General features: G+C 42.4%; 1 protein-coding gene across 1 annotated transcript in view; it reads right to left on the minus strand.

The window, feature by feature from the left end:
• Nucleotides 1-22324, minus strand: part of PDZRN3 (PDZ domain containing ring finger 3) — a 241796-nt gene that overhangs the window by 139071 nt on the left and 80401 nt on the right. The gene's annotated exons all lie outside the window — the stretch shown is intronic.

A 22324-nucleotide genomic window follows, 5' to 3' on the forward strand; every position in this document is an offset into this window, starting at 1 on the left:
CAGTTAAGCATCCGACTTCAGCTTAGGTCATGATCTCATGGTCCATGAGTTCGAGCCCCGCGTCGGGCTCTGTGCTTACAGCTCAGAGACTGGAGCCTGCTTCACATTCTGTGTCTCCCTCTCTCTCTCTGCCCTTCCCCCACTCATGCTCTGTCTCTGCTCTGTCTCTCTCTCAAAAATGAATAAACATTAAAAAAAATTTTTTTTAAAGGAATCCATTACAAACAGCTATTTTGCTTTCAAATTATAGGGCAGTTAGAAAGCTGAGGTCCTTGGATTTATAGCAGATACTATATGAAGCCATTCTCCCTGGAAAAGTTTCTAAATTGCCTTATGAAACATGAAATGTGAAAATCCAAAAATCCCATCTGTACTGGAATCTGACTGCCAACCTGGCCATTTCCAATTCCTAAATCTAGCCCCCCCCCCCCACCAAATATCATACATTCTGAGCTCTTCTTAGAATTCTCAAACTCATGAATTAAGTTCTTTTAGGGGAAGTGGCTGTCTTTCTTTAAGCTATCTACAGTAGTCCAACTAATTATTTAAAGACTTTGCCCACTTCTACTATTAGAAAGATTCATTTTCCAGAACTCTAGTCAACGGGGGGCTAGCACTGTTCCAAGAACACAGGGGGAATCCCAAAAAGTCACGTTTCATCTCACGTCCCAGACCACCCAGAAAGACCATGTGACCTAAAAACCAAATGATGCAAATAAAAGCCTATTTACTCGGACTGGGCAAAATGTAAAAAACATGTAACTCTTCCCCATGGTAAGCTGATGAGTAAGGCTCCATTCATGAGGTTGGTTTGCTCACTGGCTTACATCTTTTACACAATAAACCTGGACAAATCACTCAGAACTATGAAGGTCAAGGTCAATGGGCAAAGGGCTGTGAGGTCCAGAGCTGCCCATCCCAAACTAGACAGGCTGCAGCCAACATCACTCCTTATGACTGACACAGTCAGTCACTTTGGATTCCTCCTGGCCTAGACCTGCCAGAAAAACAGGCATGCTTGAGCAGCTGGTTTAAAAATATGCTGGTTAATCCGACGAACGCCTGGTCCTGCTTTCAGACGGTGTGCCAGGAAGGTCACGCTAAATGGCTTCCCTTCCAAAGGTCAGGAAAGCTGGCTAAGGAGTTTGAAGACTACCGCTCCGGAGAAAAACATTTCAATGGGAGTAACAGCCAACAGATCAAGCAGCAAGTGATGATCAATAATATTTAGATACATCATGAAACACACAGTACAGCTCTCCTGAAGTTAGAGCCATACGACAGAAACAGAGTGTGGCCCCAATTCAGCCCAAGGAAGATGAGAGAACTCTTGAGGATACTGTCGGAAATAACAACTCAGAAAGCTGACCATCTTTTACACGCAATTATCAAGTTATAGAGAGGATTCCAAATTCGGCTAATTATCATTCTTCACCCTTTCTGCCTGCATTATTAATTATCTTGGTATTATACCAGTGCCATATAGTGGGGATCAAAACAAAGTAACAAGAGGAACCATTCTTAAAGGCTAGTGAAACAGAATGAGGAATGCCTTCCCAGAGGACCGGGTACTAAAAATATATTTTATATCTGACGCAATTTAACACTGAGGTCTGTGCATCACTGCCTTTAGGAGGAGGGGAAAGGCAGACCGCCACAAGGAAAAGTGGGTATTTTTAGCCTCAAGAACCTTTTCTACACAAACAGCTAATAGGGGTTGCTTTATTTTTTTATTTTTATTTTTCAGTATATGAAGTTTATTGTCAAATTGGTTTCCATACAACACCCAGTGCTCATCCCAAAAGGTGCCCTCCTCAATACCCATCACCCACCCTCCCCTCCCTCCCACCCCCCCATCAACCCTCAGTTCTCAGTTTTTAACAGTCTCTTATGCTTTGGCTCTCTTCCACTCTAACCTCTTTTTTTTTTTTTCCTTCCCCTCCCCCATGGGTTTCTGTTAAGTTTCTCAGGATCCACATAAGAGTGAAACCATATGGTATCTGTCTTTCTCTGTATGGCTTATTTCACTTAGCATCACACTCTCCAGTTCCATCCATGTTGCTACAAAGGGCCATATTTCATTCTTTCTCATTGCTACGTAGTACTCCATGGTGTATATAAACCACAATTTTTTTTTATCCATTCATCAGTTGATGGACATTTAGGCTCTTTCCATAATTTGGCTATTGTTGAGAGTGCTGCTATAAACATTGGGGTACAAGTGCCCCTATGCATCAGTACTCCTGTATCCCTTGGGTAAATTCCTAGCAGTGCTATTGCTGGGTCATAGGGTAGGTCTATTTTTAATTTTCTGAGGAACCTCCACACTGTTTTCCAGAGCGGCTGCACCAATTTGCATTCCCACCAACAGTGCAAGAGGGTTCCCGTTTCTCCACATCCTCTCCAGCATCTATAGTCTCCTGATTTGTTCATTTTGGCCACTCTGACTGGCGTGAGGTGATACCTGAGTGTGGTTTTGATTTGTATTTCCCTGATGAGGAGCGACGTTGAGCATCTTTTCATGTGCCTGTTGGCCATCCGGATGTCTTCTTCAGAGAAGTGTCTATTCATGTTTTCTGCCCATTTCTTCACTGGGTTATTTGTTTTTCGGGTGTGGAGTTTGGTGAGCTCTTTATAGATTTTGGATACTAGCCCTTTGTCCGATATGTCATTTGCAAATATCTTTTCCCATTCCGTTGGTTGCCTTTTAGTTTTGTTGGTTGTTTCCTTTGCTGTGCAGAAGCTTTTTATCTTCATAAGGTCCCAGTAGTTCATTTTTGCTTTTAATTCCCTTGCATTTGGGGACGTGTCAAGTAAGAAATTGCTACGGCTGAGGTCAGAGAGGTCTTTTCCTGCTTTCTCCTCTAGGGTTTTGATCGTTTCCTGTCTCACATTCAGGTCCTTTATCCATTTTGCGTTTATTTTTGTGAATGGTGTGAGAAAGTGGTCTAGTTTCAATCTTCTGCATGTTGCTGTCCAGTTCTCCCAGCACCATTTGTTAAAGAGACTGTCTTTTTTCCATTGGATATTCTTTCCTGCTTTGTCAAAGATGAGTTGGCCATACGTTTGTGGGTCTAGTTCTGGGGTTTCTATTCTATTCCATTGGTCTATGTGTCTGTTTTTGTGCCAATACCATGCTGTCTTGATGATGACAGCTTTGTAGTAGAGGCTAAAGTCTGGGATTGTGATGCCTGCTGCTTTGGTCTTCTTCAAAATTACTTTGGCTATTCGGGGCCTTTTGTGGTTCCATATGAATTTTAGGATTGCTTGTTCTAGCTTTGAGAAGAATGCTGGTGCGATTTTGATTGGGATTGCATTGAATGTGTAGACAGCTTTGGGTAGTATTGACATTTTGACAATATTTATTCTTTCAACCTATGAGCACGGAATGTTTTTCCATTTCTTTATATCTTCTTCAATTTCCTTCATAAGCTTTCTATAGTTTTCAGCATGCAGATCTTTTACATCTTTGGTTAGATTTATTCCTAAGTATTTTATGCTTCTTGGTGCAATTGTGAATGGGATCAGTTTCTTTATTTGCCTTTCTGTTGCTTCATTATTAGTGTATAAGAATGCAACTGATTTCTGTACATTGATTTTGTATCCTGCAACTTTGCTAAATTCATGTATCAGTTCTAGCAAACTTCTGGTGGAGTCTATCGGATTTTCCATGTATAGTATCATGTCATCTGCAAAAAGTGAAAGCTTAACTTCATCTTTGTCAATTTTGATGCCTTGGATTTCCTTTTGTTGTCTGATTGCTGATGCTAGAACTTCCAACACTATGTTAAACAACAGCAGTGAGAGTGGACATCCCTGTCGTGTTCCTGATCTAAGAGAAAAAGCTCTCAGTTTTTCCCCATTGAGGATGATGTTAGCTGTGGGCTTTTCATAAATGGCTTTTATGATCTTTACAGTATGTTCCTTCTATCTAATAGGGGTTGTTTTAAAACCTTGCAAGAAACATCTCACACAAAGAGGGATAAAATTTGAACAACCTATGTTCACCGAAAGAACTCTGACAAGAGTAATATATACTGAAAAATATTCAAGAGGCTTTTGTTTTATGTTCCCGTGGCTAGGGCTGGGGAGCCAAGATTTGGGATTGAGGTCCACCAGTGCAAATAAAAATTAAGCATTTCTGTCAGAAAGCATTGTACACCCTGTCTTTCTTCATAAGCTGGGCTTCATTCATTATCCCACTAAACTTGAACTCGGCAAACTCAAAAATGTGACTCCAAGGGCTGCTCAGAGTTCCACTCCTTGTTCAGAACCTGTTAGGCAGAGACTGTAGGAGTGTTCTGACCTTTGCCTCTGCCCCTTACCACTGGCACATCAATCTGCTTATCTGACGCATTAAGACAAAACTGAACTGAGGGCAGATGACCTGGACACAGGGGTGCAGACGGCTTGTGGGGTCTGTGCTACATGCTCTTCACTACCCTCAGTCCCCACCCCCCTCCCGATTACTCTGTATCCCTGGTCACTTGCACCGCTGTCTCTGGTGCCCTCCCTGCCTCACTGCACCCTGATGCGGCCCAAATCACCCATTTCCAATGCAAGCCAGCAGATACTGACTCCATCATCAACCCACTTCGTTAAGCGAGGGGCTCCAGGGAAAAGCAAAGATACAGGAACTGTAAGGACACTGCTTATCCCCAAGGGGACGGCAAGGAAAATAAATCTTTTTCGAAACACGTGCAGTGTAACTAGATCATCTTGATGAACTCATTAATTCTTTAAAAAGAAGGGAAATAAAGAAAAGCGGGAGGGGAAGGAAAAGGAAGCATGAAAAGGAAACAAGGAATTCACTAAATGGCGCCTGGCTTAGCCTTTCCTTCGGGAACCCAGTCTGTTTCCTGGTGATCCCTTCATTCTTTGGTAAACCAGTTCCTGTGCTCTCCTGTCTCACAGCAGATTAAAGACATTATGGGAAGACAGAGGGAAGGGGGAGATGTGCTCTAAAAACCCAGCAATAGCTAACCGCCCATCAGTAGGGAGAAGATGAAAGAAAATGCAAGGAAACCAAAGCCTGCAGATCTGTGAACTCCCAAGTACACGCTGGGAGTTTGGAAAAAAAAAAAAAAAAAGTGACACAGTAATTCCTTCTAAACAGCAGGACAGTAACAGTCACCGTCCTTCTTGGAGATTCACAGTCATCTCCAAAGATGTGAATTACACTCACTCGATGCTCTTGAAGGCAACAGGAAAGTACAGCACACTTTATGAAGAGTTTCATACAAGTATTTCAGTGCACCACCCGAGAAAGCGTCTATGAATTTCCCGACAGAGCTATAATGCCTCAAGAGCCAGCTGTTCAGGCCACTGAATTAATGAACAGGCAGAAAGGAATGTTTTTGTGTGTGTCTTTGTTTTCTCCAGCTCTTCTGAAAAGCAGGCACAGGAATTAAGAACATCAACGAGACAGGATGGTCTAAATTCTATGCCACTTCACTAAATGCCCTACTTGGGGCCAGTCATGTCATCAGCCAGTGCCTCAGGTTCCTCACTTGTAAACAGGGGGGAGGAAGAATACCTTCCTCATAAAGTTGTTGGAAAAATTAAATGAATTAATGCACAGCAAACCCTCAGAGCAACGCGTGCCACAGGTGAGCCCTCTGTCAATGTTTGCTGTCAACACCGGCAACATTATTAGCATGATTTTACTTCTTAGCCATTTACTTAATTCCTGAAACTTGTGATAACCACTACAGAAGCTTACTGCAAAGCCACAGAACACAGATTCTCTTTCCACTTTGGGAGTCAAATTATGCCTTCCCTGCAGTGGTCTTGTTCAACCGTGCTCCCCATAAGCCTGAAGTCAACAGTGAAATGCTAGAACAATGATGACAAAAATGTCTAGAAAGGTCTGGTTCTTTTACTGAGCACAGGGTAGACGCTTTTTATGACTTAATACTTATGCAATAAAAATTAAGTGGTTACATACGACCACCACCAAATGACAAAATTACGATTATGTATCGGTTTACATATGAAATCCTTCACCAACATGGATGCTAGTTGAGAACTACTTATTAACATGAATAACTCAATATCAATGCCAACATATTCACATTTTTGTAAAAACCAAGGTAATTCTTGGTTCCTTGAGAATTAAAAAAAAAAAAGCAAAGTAATCAAAGTGATCTTGTAAAAAGTCCTGATGTACCAGGTTATGCTAAATCTGGGTCAAGCCTAAGAACCAAATGGCCTACAAAATTGTAGATGTCAGGTCGCCTGGGTGGTTCAGTCGGTTGAGGGTCCGACTTCGGCTCAGGTCATGATCTCGAGGTCCGTGAGTTCAAGACCCGCATCGGGCTCTGTGCTGACAGCTCAGAGCCTGGAGCCTGCTTCGGATTCTGTGTCTCCCTCTCTCTCTGACCCTCCCCCATTCATACTCTGTCTCTCTCTGTCTCAAAAATAAATAAACACTAAAAAAAAAAAATTAAAAAAAAACTGTAGAGGTCACTCAAAGTAGAACGTGCCTCTTAAATTGTAGCTAAATAACAGAGATCAAATTTTTTAAAGTAAATTCAAGTCTTAAGCCTTGAATTTATTGCTTAGGGGAAAAAAATCAGAGAAATCTTCAGTTTACATTCATTTCTTATGTACTTCAAAACATAATCAAAACTTTAGAATTCTATGGAAGACATATTACTAATTCACTGAATGGACCAGTGAATCAATTGACATTTCTTCTGTCACTTGTGACAAATTTAGCGGGCTGTGACGAAGACCAGAAATGTATAAAAGCTTTGAAGAAAAGAAAATCAGGGAAATGCAAAAGATTATCACTAGACTGTAATTTTTTTATTGAAGTATAGTTGACACACATGTTACATTAGTTTCATGTACACAACATGGTGATTTGACAAGTCTGTATGTTACGCTCTGCGCACCTCAAGTGTAACTACCATCTGTCACCATACAACACTATTACAGTACCAGGGACTATAGTCCGTCCCTATGCTGTTGGTTTTATCCTGGTGTCTTACTAGTTCCGTAACTGGAAGCCTGTATCTCCCGCTCCCCTCCGCCCATTTTACTTATCCCTGCACCCTCCCCCTATGGTTCACCTGCAAATCTATCTGGTCCTGTATAATTTTTAATTACCTTACTTTGATCAAGAGTGCTGATCTGTTCCGTATCTTGATTGATAATGAATTATCCTGCCTGTTTGGAACCAACTGAATCCTGCCTTCTCCATTATAAGCCATATTCCCTATTCTATTGATGCCCTCACTCTAATTTTTCCCATTCACAATCTCTACCATTTACCATGTTTGCTCGTGTGGTACTTGAGACTGACTGGGATGTGCATCTATCGCCCCACTCAACGGCTGGTCGTAGGGGCTGATCCTCCTTCCGAATCCCATGTCCCAAACCCCTTCCCACACACTATTTCTGATTAGTTGCTGTCAAAACTGCCTGTTTTAATCAAATTGACAGCCTCCTTGGAAGGAGGTGCCTCTTCTCCAGTCAGGGGTGTACAAGGGATTTCCTTTCCTCATCAGAGCCAAATACATCTCAAAGCCCATCTGTAGCCTCCAAACTTCTCCCTGCCACACAAAGAAAACAGACACATTTGCTCACTGAGTCCAGTCAGCCTACCGTCTGGACTGGGGACCGTTAACACTTTAGATGCCATCAGGGAGCAGGAAGGAACACGAAGGGGCGAGGGTGTGTTCATGTCCACCTGAGGGAAGCCAGCACTTCTCAGCCCCGACTGACTGTTGGTCATGCGGGGAAGAGTAGGGGAAGGGTGTTATTGCCAGAGTGGCAATTTTCAAATACAGCCAGAGACCCAGACTTCTCCGTAAAAACCTCATTTTTAAACGTCGGCCACAAATTCCAAACATTTTTAGACACAGTGATAGTTTGAACAAACATCCCTCTTGGCCACATCTAGCCTATAGGCTGCCAGTTGTAGAGCTCACCACTCCCCACCCCCACCCCCCACCCCCAAAATCAAGGGAACGTGAATAATAACTCCTAGCTCTACAGTATTTGTAAAAAAAAAAAAAAAAAAAAAAAAAAAAACCTAACCAATAAGGAGCACCAATCATGTGCTAGCCATGGAAGTGCTTTCCATGCATCACCTCATTGTGATTCTCAGCCACCCTGATGATGATGAAAGACACTTAGAAAGTTAAGACCTTGTCTAAGTTTCCCCAGCCAGGCAGTAGCAGGATTGGAACTTCAGTCTCAACTTTAAACACAACCAGCTTTCCCCTAAAACCACAGGATTTGCACCTAGAAACAACAATAGCACAAAAGAGACCTCGCAGGAGGGGCCTCTTAGGCCCTGGGGAAACCAGAGAGATGACATGACAGATCTTCGTGTCATTTACTAGGCTCTGCACTGCCAAACCTGTTGTTTGGAGGTCAGTGGTCCAATGTGGACATCTCCGAAGTCAGAAATAATACTGCCTTCAACCACATTTCAAATGATTCACCCCTTCACAGCATGACACTTGCTAAAAACTGGTATTTGACCTGCCAAAAGTAGTCAGATTGCTGGCCACCAAAGGCATCTGCAAGCAAAAGGGCCCTTGATGATTGATGATGATGATGATGATGATGATAAGGAGGAGACGAAGAATTTTTAGGCAGTAAGCCAAAAACGTTTTTAGAAGTGTTCACTGACTGGGGCGCCTGGCTGGCTCAGTCGGTTAAGCGTCCGACTTCGGCTCAGGTCATGATCTCACAGTCAGTGAGTTCGGATCCCGCATCGGGCTCTGTGCTGAGAGCCCAGAGCCTGGAGTCTGCTTCAGATTCTGTGTCTCCCTCTCTCTCTGCTCCTCCCCCACTCACGCTGTCTCTGTCTCTCAGGGATGAATAAATGTTAAAAAAAAAAAATTATAAGTGTTCACTCATTGATTCCCCTTGCATCTATAGGTTTCATGTTTAACAAGTTGATTTGGGGGTGCTTGGCTGGCTCAGTAGATAGAGCGTGTGACTCCTGATCTCAGGGTTGTGTGTTTAAGACCCATGTTGGGTGTAGAGATGACTTAAAAAAAAAAAGAAAAGAAAAAAAGAACAAGCAGATGGGCCACCTGGGCGGCTCAGCCACTTAAGCATCCTACTCTTGATTTGGGTTCAGGTCATGATCTCACGGACATGGGATCGAGCCCTGCCATCTGTCAGCACAAGCCTGTTCTTTCTCCCTCTCTCCCTGCCCTTCCCCACCTTGTCCTCTCTCTCTCTCAAAATAAATAAACTTAAAAAAAAAAAAAAACAGGTTGATTTTAGTCGTATTATTTCAACATCAAAGAGAGAAAAAAGGTTCAACATCAAATGGATCAGAAGTGAAGTATTTTTACAGAAGAAGTCCAATAACCTCATCCAGCACTCTTTCTTAATTAAGTTAACTTAAGCAACTTTCCATATTTTCCTAATGCTTATTTTTTGGCACAAATTAAAGCAAAAGCAACCGAATCCAAAATTAGTGCACAGGCCAGTTGTGATTTTTATTTGCCTTAATTTCACTTGACAATAGAGCCATTGTGAAGGATACACTTCCTCACAGGAGTTCCAGCTCTTTCCTCTTACACTAACCCATTCAACAACAAGCTTCAAATTATTTACAGGACTGTACGACTATAGGAGTTTTTAACCATGTATCAACTCACTGCCAGCTTTCAATTCCAAATGCAAAAAAGAAACAAACAAATAAATTCAGAAAACCTCTAGGCACAGTCTACTATGAATTCAGAGGGCATTTTTTTCCTGGAATTATGTGGGCTGTATTCCACTTGATGCAGCAGACTAAGCCCCGCATCAGACAGGTCTTACAAAGATGGAATATACAACATGAGAAACGCAAGACAGAGGCAAGCAAAGAACTCAGCTAGGGATAGCACTGCCATCTCAGCTCGTTCTACTTTGTACTTTCTGTCCCTTCACTCTGGAATATCTTTCACAAATATTACCGCCATTGCCTCTGGGTCTTGTGACCTATTCAATGACACCTAACCTGAATAGTCTATCCACACCCCCTATTTCCTATTGACAGAACTCCCTTCCTTCTTTTATTTTTTATCCCAGCACTTAGCACCACCCGACATCTTGTGTACTGACTCCTTGGTTTATCATCTACTCATCCCCCGTTAAAATGGCCCGTCCAGGAAAGCTGGACTTTTGCCAGTTCCCTTCAATGCTACATCCTCAGCATCTAACAGTTTTATCAGTGAGATCTTTTGAACGTAACTAAGTAATAAACAAGTGAACAAATGATAGATCATTAATGACCGTGCCCACCAGAATGTAAATGCCTGAGAGCAGGGCTCCTGTGTGTGTCTTAGTCTCCCGATAGCCTCCACAGCTCCATACCTAAAACAGGTCCCGGCATACAGTGATGCAGGCTGAAGCAGTGAGCGGATGAATCACACACTCCAGTTCATTCTGCGGCCAAGCTATTTCCATTGACTGGAAATAGCCATGCTTCTCCATGTGCAGTCAAGACTGGAGCGGAGTTTCAAATTCAAATACTGCTTGTTTTTGATGGGGACACCTCCACATCTTTGGAGGTAAACTCTGTAGCTACTTAAGTGCATCTTTTATGTGTTAATATATTGACCCTTAAAAGAGCACTATGGAAAGGAACAGACTCATTCCAGTCACCTCATGGGATGGGGTGTTTGTGGAAAGGAATACGTGTAGGGGAACCAAGGGAAAAATGGTGATCAGATCTCAGAAGGTTCACAGAGGAGTCTGTGAACCTTGAAGCAGAAGGCTCTCAGCCTTACCCTAAGGTAGCCCTACTTCGCTTGCAGGCTCGTATTTTGCCATACTTCTCCAAGATTTCCTAGTCTTGTCCTCACCTCTTGTGAGTAACACCTTTGGACACTGAAAATTCCTGATCACCTTTCTGGCAATGAGGATTAAAAAAGAGTGAGGATTCCATCTCCATGTTTCTAATGGTATGTCATTCAGTCTCCCCAAACTACTATAAGACATGTCTAGTTTACAAAGGACAGCACTGAGAAAATCAATTTTGCCTTGCCAAGGGCACGAGGCTGTGTTATTGCTCAGAATGTTTGCTGCCCTTCCCTGTGTGAGGATTCTCCTTCTCTGTCCTAGGGATGTCAGACTTGATCAAGTCACTTACTAATGACACATGGCTGGGAGGGAGCATGCCCCTTCTGTGCAGAAGATTCAGGACCATCACCTGGATCTATGTCGTCTTCTCCTTCTGCCTGCACACAGACATGTCCCAGGCAGTGGGCCACTCCTTCAGCCTAGCTTCTGGAAGGCTGAGGGCACAGAAAACAGCTGCTGCTGACCCAAGATGGACACATGACAAGAGCAAGAAATAAACCACTGTTGCAAGCAGCTGAGCTTTTCAGACGATGCGACTGCAATAGAACTTAGCCTAAGCAGAACGGTACTCTGATGATCCTTTGGCGGTGATCCTTCTACCCTGTTATTAAACATGTAAACAAAGAATTGGTGTCGCCTTCACAATAATCAAGGTTTCCACCTTGATTACACCTGAATGGAGACTAACTGGCTCAGCAGTGGCAAAGGCCAACATATTTCAGCCAAGTCATGGACTCCCCACCCCACTCTCAATGCTTAAAACATCTGAAGTGAAAACAAAGGCCCTAGGCAAGATAAACACAGACACACACCCACAGAAGTGGCTTTTTGGGGATAGAGTAGCTTGTGAAAGTTTCACCTGACAGTTCACATAGGCAGACGGCAGCTTAAGAACAAATCAAGTTCCATACAGGCCCATAATTAGAGTAATTACACAGTTAATAACCTGCATTTCCTAAACTGTCCTTCATGTCATCTGTTGCTACGTATGGTGTAGACCCTGCACGTAATGTATACCTTGAAGGTGACTATAGAATGGTATTTATTATGCACATGTACACAAACAAGCAAAGCAGATTCCAGGTATGCCCTGGAGGCACTCGGCTTAGGATTCAACTGCAGGTAAAGGAAGAATTTACAAGGATATAACTTTGGTGTTTTCTACTATTACATATTATGTAACACCAGTGTTAAAAGAAAATATGGTATGACCTAGATAGGCTCCGTTAAAAACACGCATGTGCACGCGCGTGCACACACACACACACAGTTTAATAAATGTGACAGATATAAAAGCCAGGATGTTTTTGTGATGCTAAGTTGACTCTGGAAAAACCCCAAGGAATGTTACTGTAATTTCTTTGTTTGGGCTACAACTTTTCATTACGGTAATCAATACCAATGTCTACGCCACAGTACTCCACAATAAGCCAATTCTGACAGATATGGCATCTGTTAAATTTAATGACTCACAGCATTCACGTGTACACCAAAGAGATGTCGCAAGTCTCCTTAAGTAGCTAGATTAATAAAATCGAAAGATTCCCTGCTCCTTATCAAATTTTCCTGGAGTCCCTACAACAGCAAGGGTTGACCAGATGGAAGAAGAGGAAAAATTCCCACCGCTGGATCTCCAGTAGTAAACTTTGCGGTGGTCCAGAGCCCGCCCAAACAGCCCAGCCATCACTTCTGCCAGGGCAGACGCTCTGAGGATGTGGCTTTGCTGGCATGACAGGTATGTGTGTCATTCTGGAGCCTCTGTGGTACCCAAGGAAAAAAGACTCAGACACACATCTGAAACCTCTGCCCCCTTGCAAAGATTTCCAGCTGTTTCTAATCCTGAGCACTGAGAAACTTATTTTAAGAGACAAAGGTTTCTTTAAACCAATATCCATAATTTAGAGACTGGAAGGAGAGTCCTATGTCTAGAATGCCACATGTGTTCTTCAGATGTCCTGTCCTTAAATCCCCCGTGGTGGCAGGTTCTCCACAAGAACATGTTTCCCACACTCAGGAACGACTGCATCAGAGACAAAAAAAGGGAATGGACCCAGAGGGAAATTTGACCCAACAGATCTACTTTACTGGGTATAGGGGTAGTAGACACCAAGGTCTTGACCACTCCAGGAAACATGCTATGCTCACAGAGAATTTCTCCTATACTGCAAGAGTCCTTTTCCTTGCATATCAGCCTCGGGCCACTGGAGAGGCTTCTAGGGCTGGTGTTAAGATGTGTAACCACGTCTGAGGGGGCAGTTACCCTCTCCCTTGGTCCTCCACTGAAAGGCAAAGACCCATACTGTCAGCGCTCAGAAACACTGCATGGTTCTTAGAACTGCACTTCTCCATGTGCCTCTCCTAAAGTCCAATGAGGTCAGGGAGTATGAGTTCCAGCCAAGAGAATGTGAGAAGAGATGTGCCTCACTTCTGAGCCTGGCCCAAAGAAACCTCTCCTTGGATCTTCACTGGCTTTCCCAGGGAAGAGAGAGACTCAGGAGATCTAGAGAAGGTGGGCTCTGCACGGTGGGAGAAGCCTGGGTCCCTCAACTGGGGCAAAGAACAGAAATGAGGGCATCTGGCTCTTGATGTGAACAAGTGATAAACATTTATTGTGTTGGACTTGTGAAGTTGGGGGATTATTTGTTATAGCACTTAGTCTATTCTAATACAGTGATAAATTTGCTTTAATTGACCAGATGGCTTTAATCTACGAGGCACAACTGTCAAATAGCTGGGAACATGTGGAGACCGGGCATCAAACAAACCCCAGGCAACAGTCTTAACTTTCAATCTTTTGTGGAACACTATCCAATCTGGACAGCACTAGTTCAAGAACAGCCAACAGAATCCAACTATTATCTTCTTTAAGAGACACAGGAGGTGTCTGTTTCATGTTCTCCTTGAGTAGAAGCTGCCACCATGGGGGATTTAAGGACAGGGGCATCTTAAGAACACACGTGGCTCTAGACACAGAACCCTCCTTCCAGACACCAAATCACAGTTATTTGATTAAGGAAACAGTGTCTCCTAACTCATGTTCAACATCAGCATTCAATTCACCACTGGGGCTTCAGGAACCAAAATGATTCTTTAAAGCTCTAAGACATCTTGACTGGGGATGGTCACACAGTAGACGCACAAGCTGTGTTCACTTGTCCCGGGCCTGGGCTGTTACCTCACAACCTAGGATATGCCGTGATGCATTCTAGTTTATTTTCCACCTCCATTTTACCCTTCAGACTTCCGGGAGTTTGCATGTGTTTTCCAGCAGCCACAAAGACATCCTCTAATTGCTTCTGAATGAAAGCAGAGACTTCATTTCCTTGCACATAACAGGACGCATTACGCACATTTCCAGCACAATGAGGCTGTCTCCCTTCCTATGAATTCTGGGCAGGGGCTCGCTGGCAAAGAAGAGCTTTTTCAAATCAAAATAATACTCCTTAAAAAGGCAATCTAGTTTTTTCAAGTTCTTCAAAATGAGCTTAGCCAGAACACCCATGACTCCCATCACATATATTTACCTGATGTACTTTTATAGGAAACATAATTCAAAAATTGCAGGCCGACTTTGACACCGTGTACTACGCATTTTTAAAACGCACTTATGAAGTCGAGCCCTCTCTTTTGTGGTTTCCTGATGCTACTACCTCTCGCTCAGAGTAGTTCCCTGGTCTTTCCTTAGGTGAGGCAACGCAGTTAACCTGCAGCAAAATAAAGAAAGCACTTAAGGCTGGAGCAAGCCTTATTTTACATCTACTTTTCTCCCGCATAGAACATTTGATTTCTTCATCTGGTTTTAATCTTACACAATGATGTAGGTAAAGGCAAACTCTATGACCTGGTAATTAAGCCCTCATGGCAGCCCAGCAGATGCACACGAAACGCTTGCTAATCACTGTGATGGGCTGGATGTCCTCATCCAGAGGGCTGTATATCTTACAGGGTCTTGAAAGTTACTTAATCGAATTGCTTACACAAAGACACACACCGGACAAATGGCTTTCTTGTCAGAAAGCGTATTCCCAAAAAAGTGTTATTTTTAGCCCCAGTGGGCTTTGACCAGAACAGTATACGGCTCTGCCCCACCTCCAACCCCTATGGGAACACGACCACTTCCACAAATCTGTCCCTAACCTTCAAGGCTGACAAGGAACTTGTGTTTTTTCAAGGGTCAGCTTCACGGACTTCACCGTACTTATTAAAACATAACATAAGGTAATTATTCTTCAGACTAGGCAGTTCCCTCCCATTTGAGCCCTTAAGTAGGTTTTCATATTCTCCTAACTACTTAGTTTTGAACCACAAAATATTTAGGGAAGTGACATTTAGGGACGGTGTGGTAGCCTGAATAAATTTTAAGCACGCGAAGTTTGCCACGTTTATAGACGTCACTATAGAGAATCAGGTTTTTTGTGTTTTTTAAGTTTTAATTTTTTAACTGTATATATTCATTCTGAGACAAAGAGAGAATGAGAGAGCACGCAAGCCAGTGGGGAAGGAGCAGAGAGAGAGAGAGAGGGAGAGAGAAAGAATCCTAAGCAGGCTCCACACTGTCCTCGCAGGGCCCAATGTGGGGCTTGAACTCATGAACAGTGAGACCATGACCTGAGTGGAAATCAAGTCAGATGCTTACCCGACTAAGCCAACCAGCCACCCCTCAGAGAATCACTTTTAAAAAAGGTTGTGGTGGGTTTAACATGGCCACAACTTGTCTGTTTCTCCTCTCATCAAGAGGTGAAATCGATTTACTCACTGCCAGTCTAGGCTGGCATTATGACTAACTTTGGCGGAGACCTCGCACCTTCTACTCTTCCCTCTCCATGTTCTGAGACTGCCCCATCAAAAAGCCTGTTAGCCTCGGTGAGCAGGAAAGACTACATGGAGAGAGGGACCCATCAACATCTAGCACCAATCGCTAGACTGCGAGTGTGGCCATTTGGACAATCCAGCTGTTATATGAATGAATCCAAGTAAGGCCAGGGGAAAAACGGCCCACACAATCCACAGAATTATGAGGAATTATACATCAATGTTGTGTTAAGTAACAGACACAGAAATGGTTCTGTACACAGCGAGAGGTAACTGAAACCAAAGGCAAAAAAAGGGACAAGAGACTTACTTCTTATTCCTAGTGGGTAGATCTGTAATTCCAAGAGTCAGATTGACTGGAAAGCAGTCTTTTAAAGGTTAATTTTGAAAGTGATCACTAAGTGGTTAATTGTGGATAGGACAAATATCCTTTTATACGGTGAAAGGGAAAGTATGTTGAAATGCTGTCTGGATGAGGATTTACGGCTCAGAATGAAACACCCTGTGATATACAGGATTCAAGAAGGGCTCTGACTCTAACAAGTCAGACAAAAGTCATGATGGTATGCTCTGGAAAACTACAGGATGAAGAAAGGAGCTCTCATGAGGTAACAAAGACACTGGTGTGAACTATGCAAGGGAAGTTTTAATAAGACTGTTTTATAAAATAAGATAGTAAAAAGGCAGTATTTCTAATTTAACATGTTATTTTGCGTATGACTCACCGGACATCCTAAATGTGTAGAGCTGAAACATTTTATGAGTTAATACATCACTATTTCATCTCCACCTGTAAAAGTTTACATATTAAGGTTGGCCTCTTCCAAAACAAAACAAAAGTTGTTCTCTGTTTTTCTCATTGGGGAAATGCTAGAATTTGGCCTACATTTGGGTAGGTATTTTATAAAATGATAAAGCTCAAAGATATAATAAATGGAGACTACAATTTGGCGGAAGTTACTCCGAGGAGGTACAAAAACTATTATTTTTTGGAAACAACTGTGGTTAATTAAATTACCCGCCAAGATGCCTTTTTATCCAATTCTCAACAGAGAATTGCCCATTACTAGTGAGAGAGGCAATGAAATGGTCTATCCTAAGGTATGCTAAAATTCCCTGTGGAGCAAAGAGGTTGTGGGAATTTGTGGTAAACCTGAAATTCCATTTATGGAGGTGAATAAGAGCTTTGAGTTAAATGTCAGCAAAAATGTTGCCTAATCTCATGAAAATATGCTCTGCAATGATTTTTCGTTATCTAAGTGTGACTCACCTGTGGTATATATATTTGTAAACCCTACTAAGAGATCCTGCTTTAAAGGTACGTGTTCATTGTAGAAAATATGAAAAAAATTAAGACTATGATGAACAGACTGTTCCCATTATTTTGCCATTCAAATATGCCCAATTTAGCTAATACTTACTGAGTGCTGACTGTAAGCCAGACAGTGCAATTCTTTACAAATATGAATTCATTTAATCCATCTAAGTTCATGAGTTATACATGAGATTGACTGACTGATTTATAAATGAGAAAATTGAGGCAGAGAGAGCTAAAGTTAACTTTTATTTCCATGGTCCATGGTCTGTAATTTCCATGGTCCACGGTCCATTATTTCCAAGGTCCATGGTCCGATAGCCTTAAAAAGGAAGAGTTGGATGTTCTGGCTCAGGCTCTCACTACATACGGTGCTGACAATGAGCTGGCATTCTACTACTTTCCTTCCAGTCTTTTTTCTGTATGGTATCTATGATGTATGCACTCCAGACTTATACTGAGATTTTTTTTTTTTTTCAGAGCCCTAATAACCTTCTGTCAAAGTCTCAACTTTGCCACAAAGTCTTTCCAGGTGTCTCTAAACCCACACTGTTTTCTCCTAGGTGGCTAATTTAGCCATTTCAAACATTGAGTATTTACACTGAGGAGTTAAGTTCAATACATTTCACAGGTCATTAAGCACAGAGTGCAGGGACCACATCTTATTTTTTGTCTCCCAACTTTCTGAAGAGGTCTAAAATTTTGTAAATGCTAGAAACATCTGGGTGCTTGACATATTTTCAGCAGAGGAGGATATTAAAAGAGTAGTATGTGAGTAACTGATTTCCAAAAACTCTTTGGAAATATCCTAGACCTTGGATGAAAGAGATGTCATGGAAAGTGAACTTGGGGGAAAGCAAATAGAAGAGTAATCTCAAGTTTCTCTAGAGAAGAACTATGAACAATGCGGTCGATGTTGGGATGGGTCTCCAAAATTCTAGAAATGACATGGGCAGAAAGTACACAATAAAGTTCTCACTTTGACGGCATTATTCAATATGGACAGAGAAATGCAAAGCATAAGAGAAATTAGCATGTTTTACAGGTCTCTCTGGATGACCAGAGAAGCAGAGAAAGCAGCAGGTCAGCAGGGCCTGGGCAGGAGCACACTGGGGTGTTTGTGTTGCTAAGAACAAAGGCCCCACCATCACACAGCCTGGGTTTCAATGTCAGCTCAATCACTCTGTACCAGTAAATCTTTAGCAATGGATTTTTCTAGAAGATTTCTAAGTTAAATTCAAACAAGTCATTCCCATGGATCAAGGCACCATAAAAGGTCATTCTAAGACCCACTTGCTGACAATCACTGTATGAAAAAACACACATACTATCTTCACAGAGCTGCATGCAACGTCATCTGAATTGGTACTTTGTGAACCCAAAACACGTCACTTCCAAAAACGGAGTCAGCCATGGCAAACGCTGCTACGGGCACCACAAGTGTTGGCACTTCTGGTGACTTCAAGTTATTCTTTTGGATTCACGTTCTACAGATTTAATTACAAATATACACAGTTCGTATTCATGGAGAGCTTTAAGAAGGTCAACACGACACCCAGAGACAAACGTCAAGGGCACATATTTTCGGTTGTTCCAAGTATCACTAAGCAGAGCCAAGAGGGGTCTAGGATCCAATTCAGCAGGCAGGCAAACCCAGAGCGCTGCGCTGTGAGGCAGGCACCTAGCCTATGGCATCTTCCAACGGCCCTCCACAGAACTGCCTTATCCACATTTGACTGACCCACTTCCTCCTCAAAACCGCAAGATGAGGCAGCATCTGAGAGATAAGGGAGTTGCCTTTTATGCACACTAGGCAAAACTGAGTCTTGTACTGAAAACAAAAAGGACATCTCATCCAGACTTTAGATTGAGTCTTATAAGTTGCAAATAAGATCTGGCCTTATGGGTTTGTTTGTTTGTTTAGTCTTAACTGAAACTTTAAAAATAGAAGCAATTCTTTTTTTCTTTTTTTAAGTTTATTTGTTTACTGTAAGAGAGCAAAGGAGGGGCAGACAGAGGGGGAAGAGAGAGAAGCCCAAGCAGGCTCCTTGCTGTCAGCATGGAGCCCAGCATGGGCTCCATCTCGCCGACCCTGACCTCATGACCGGAGCTGAAATCAAGAGTCGGGTGCTCACCCGACTGGGCTGCCGGGCACCCTGACATTGCAAATAGATCAAGGATTCAGTATTGCCTTCAGACTCCTGCCTCTTCCACAGTTATTTCCAGGGATAGCTCTCAATGCACCTGGCACTGACAGACACCACAGGCATGTTTTAGAAAACTGGGCCAACTACTTCACTTAGAAATGAAGTTCACTGTAGATGGGAAGTAAGCTCAGCACAGTCCATCCTTGGGGCTAGAACACAGGACACTTCATACTGTGACAACCAAAACAGACTATTAAAACTGTAGACTAATAGGCACTCTGAAAAGAAAGAGCATCACCTGCCTAAATCAGATTCGGTACTTTCAGCTGTCACTATCCAAATAAATGTATGTTCGTCAGAAAAAAAAAAAAAACTGAAAGAATAAAACATGTGTAATCAACTATTTCAACTAGTTTCCTGTGCTTTCCCAACCCCCTCCCCCACTGCAGTTAACCCTGTGCTTCTTCAAATTGTCCTCTGCACAATCTACCCCCACGGATGTTATTTAATGCGAATGAGACCATGACACCTATTGTTTTAAGCCTTGCTCTTTTTAACAATGCATCTTAAAATGTTCTATTTGTTTGTTGTCTTTGTTTTTCTAAGTAGGCTCTACGCCCCAATGTGGGACTTGAACTCACTACCCTGAGATCAAGAGTCACTGGCTCTACCAATTGAGCCAGCCAAGCATCCCTTGAACTGTTACATATATTTGAATAGTAAACAATGGAGGTTATCTTAGAGAAAGACATTCAAAGGTACCATCACTCCATGGTGCCAACGTACTAAGTTCCACTGCATTTTTTCCAGTGCCTACCTTGAATCGCCAACTATCTGGATTTTTTTCCTGGAAAGAGTCTGTAAGATGGCTTTTGAAAGAATCCAAAAAATCTCAAAACATCGGGTACTTTATTTTGAGAAGGAAGGAACTAACTGTTGGAGTTACTGTTAAAAACAGCATTTTCTGGGTTATTATGTGCCAGGCATCAACCTGTGTGGCAGGTTTCCTTATAGATTTCATAATGTGCATGTGATTCGATATGAAAACTGAAGCCAATACTGTACCTTTTCATCAAAATCTCCACGTCATATTCCCCACCTCCAAATACTTACACCCATACAAACGAATCACAAGACAACAAAAACAATTTTCAAAGGAAATTTTTTTTTGGAAAAAATCCACTTAGATATCCTGTTCATTTCAGAGCATGCGTACCTACAACGACCTTTTTAAATTATTTTTTGAGTAGCTTTGACACAGTGTTGCATTAGTTTCAAGTGTACAACATAGTGATTCCACAAGCTTATGTTATACCATGCTCACCATAAGGGTTGATATCATCTGTCACTATAATGCCATTTATCATAATATCATTGACAACGCTGACATTTAATAGCAATGATAAAAGTAACTGCTAACATCGATTGAGCCCCACTGGGTGCCAAACACCTGGTATTTCAGGACAGGGCCTGGGAGGCAGGTATGCTGAAGCGGTAGGCCGGGCTAATGAAGTTGAATACGCACCTGCTTTATCCTGTGCCTTCAAGACGCCTCTCATTAGTACCTTCCAGGATGAGGATACCAACAACATCCTTTTCAGTGAGGTTATAATCTGAGGATCAGAGAGTTTAAGAAACCCTTTGGAGAAGGGAAGATCACACTGTGAAAAATCCTATAAACTACTGCTATGAAGTTGATGAATAGTAAGTTTTAACAAAATGTTATACAACTTTAGCTACATACAAGAACTGCAAAATGGACAGAAAACAAATAATTTAGACTGCTCAGAAGTGTCTGAGTACCTGGGATATACATAGCAGTTTTGCTTACATTTATTAAGCACTTACTACATACAAGGTACAAAGAGGAAGAAAATCTATCAGACTTTTGGAATGTCTGATATGAGGACAGACGAGGAATTGTCAGTATTTGACCATTCTGACCTATACCAAAAAGAAATTTCATATGGCTCACCCTCAAAGTTCTAGTCCTTGAGACATCCTTAACTAGAAATTACTCACAACATGTTGCCAAAAACCCCTGGATCTTTAAACCTCTTGGCTATACCAAAATTCTGATAAAAATGCTTTTTCCCTCAAAGTCTTCAATTTCAATGTGGTAAGAGAATGCTGTGACAGAGTTTTTTCCATAGGATGACGGGAAGGGCCATTCTAAGGGAAGTCAGCCATAGCTCAAGTAGGAAGGAAAGTCACCACTCTCTCTCAGCGAAGCTGAAGGCCTAAGTTCACCCCTGGGCTCTGTGACTCCTTGGGTGAGCCCCAGAATGTAAGCTGTACCCACAGGAACAGAAGCTGTGTCAATGGAGAAGTTGCATGTGTCCTAAACACTACTTCCCAGCACCTAGAATAAGTCTCCACACAGGGAAGGCACTCAGTATCTGCTTAAGGAGTAAATCAATCAATTAATCACACTGGGCACAATTCACTGGATGAAGTGCGACTTCTATTTCTCTGCCAGAAAGTAAAGTCCTGGAACACTGAGGGGAAATTAACAGACAATATGTATAGTGCTTGGTTATCTGTAAACCTGAGGACCCACATATCACTGAAGAGTGAAGACCAGCAGGAGGCAGGACAAAATGAACAAAATCTTACCCACTGCTCATAGAGCCAAAGGTCCTCACCGTCTATCAGGTAAACTTCGACCCCTTGAAGGCATTTTTGCAATGGACTGACGGCTGTCTGTCCTTGGATCATACAAGAGCAGGCTTACGCACTTTGAGAAATAACTGAGTGCACCTAGGACCCTGGTCGGGGCAGCTTCAACACAAGTATTGCCGGTAATGGATTTTTCCCTGCCATGGGGTTTCAGGTGATGCTCAGACTTCAAGGTGGCACAAGACCTAATTTACACTTTTCCAACTTCCCTAAAACATTTTATAGCTGCTATTTTAAAATTTCCGCTCAGAATGGCTCCCCCACTTACACACACACACACACACGCGTGCACACACACACACACACACACACACACGCACAGTATACATAATATTTAATTGTATCATCTTCGTGTTGAAGCTAAACAAGGACTTTATCAAATTCTATGCACAAGAAGACAGAGCACACTTCTCCAGACTCCTCCTCTGAGTCAATGTCATGTATGAATGAGCGGATGACTTTTACTACATTGTATGTGTCCACGTGAATAAACAAACACACTCTTGAGTTCAGCAGCTAGAATGCAGGGTGAGGGCTTCCAGGTCCAGCT

This window comes from Leopardus geoffroyi, chromosome A2 (assembly GCF_018350155.1).
Source record: "Leopardus geoffroyi isolate Oge1 chromosome A2, O.geoffroyi_Oge1_pat1.0, whole genome shotgun sequence".
NCBI classification, from domain to species: Eukaryota; Metazoa; Chordata; class Mammalia; order Carnivora; family Felidae; genus Leopardus; species Leopardus geoffroyi.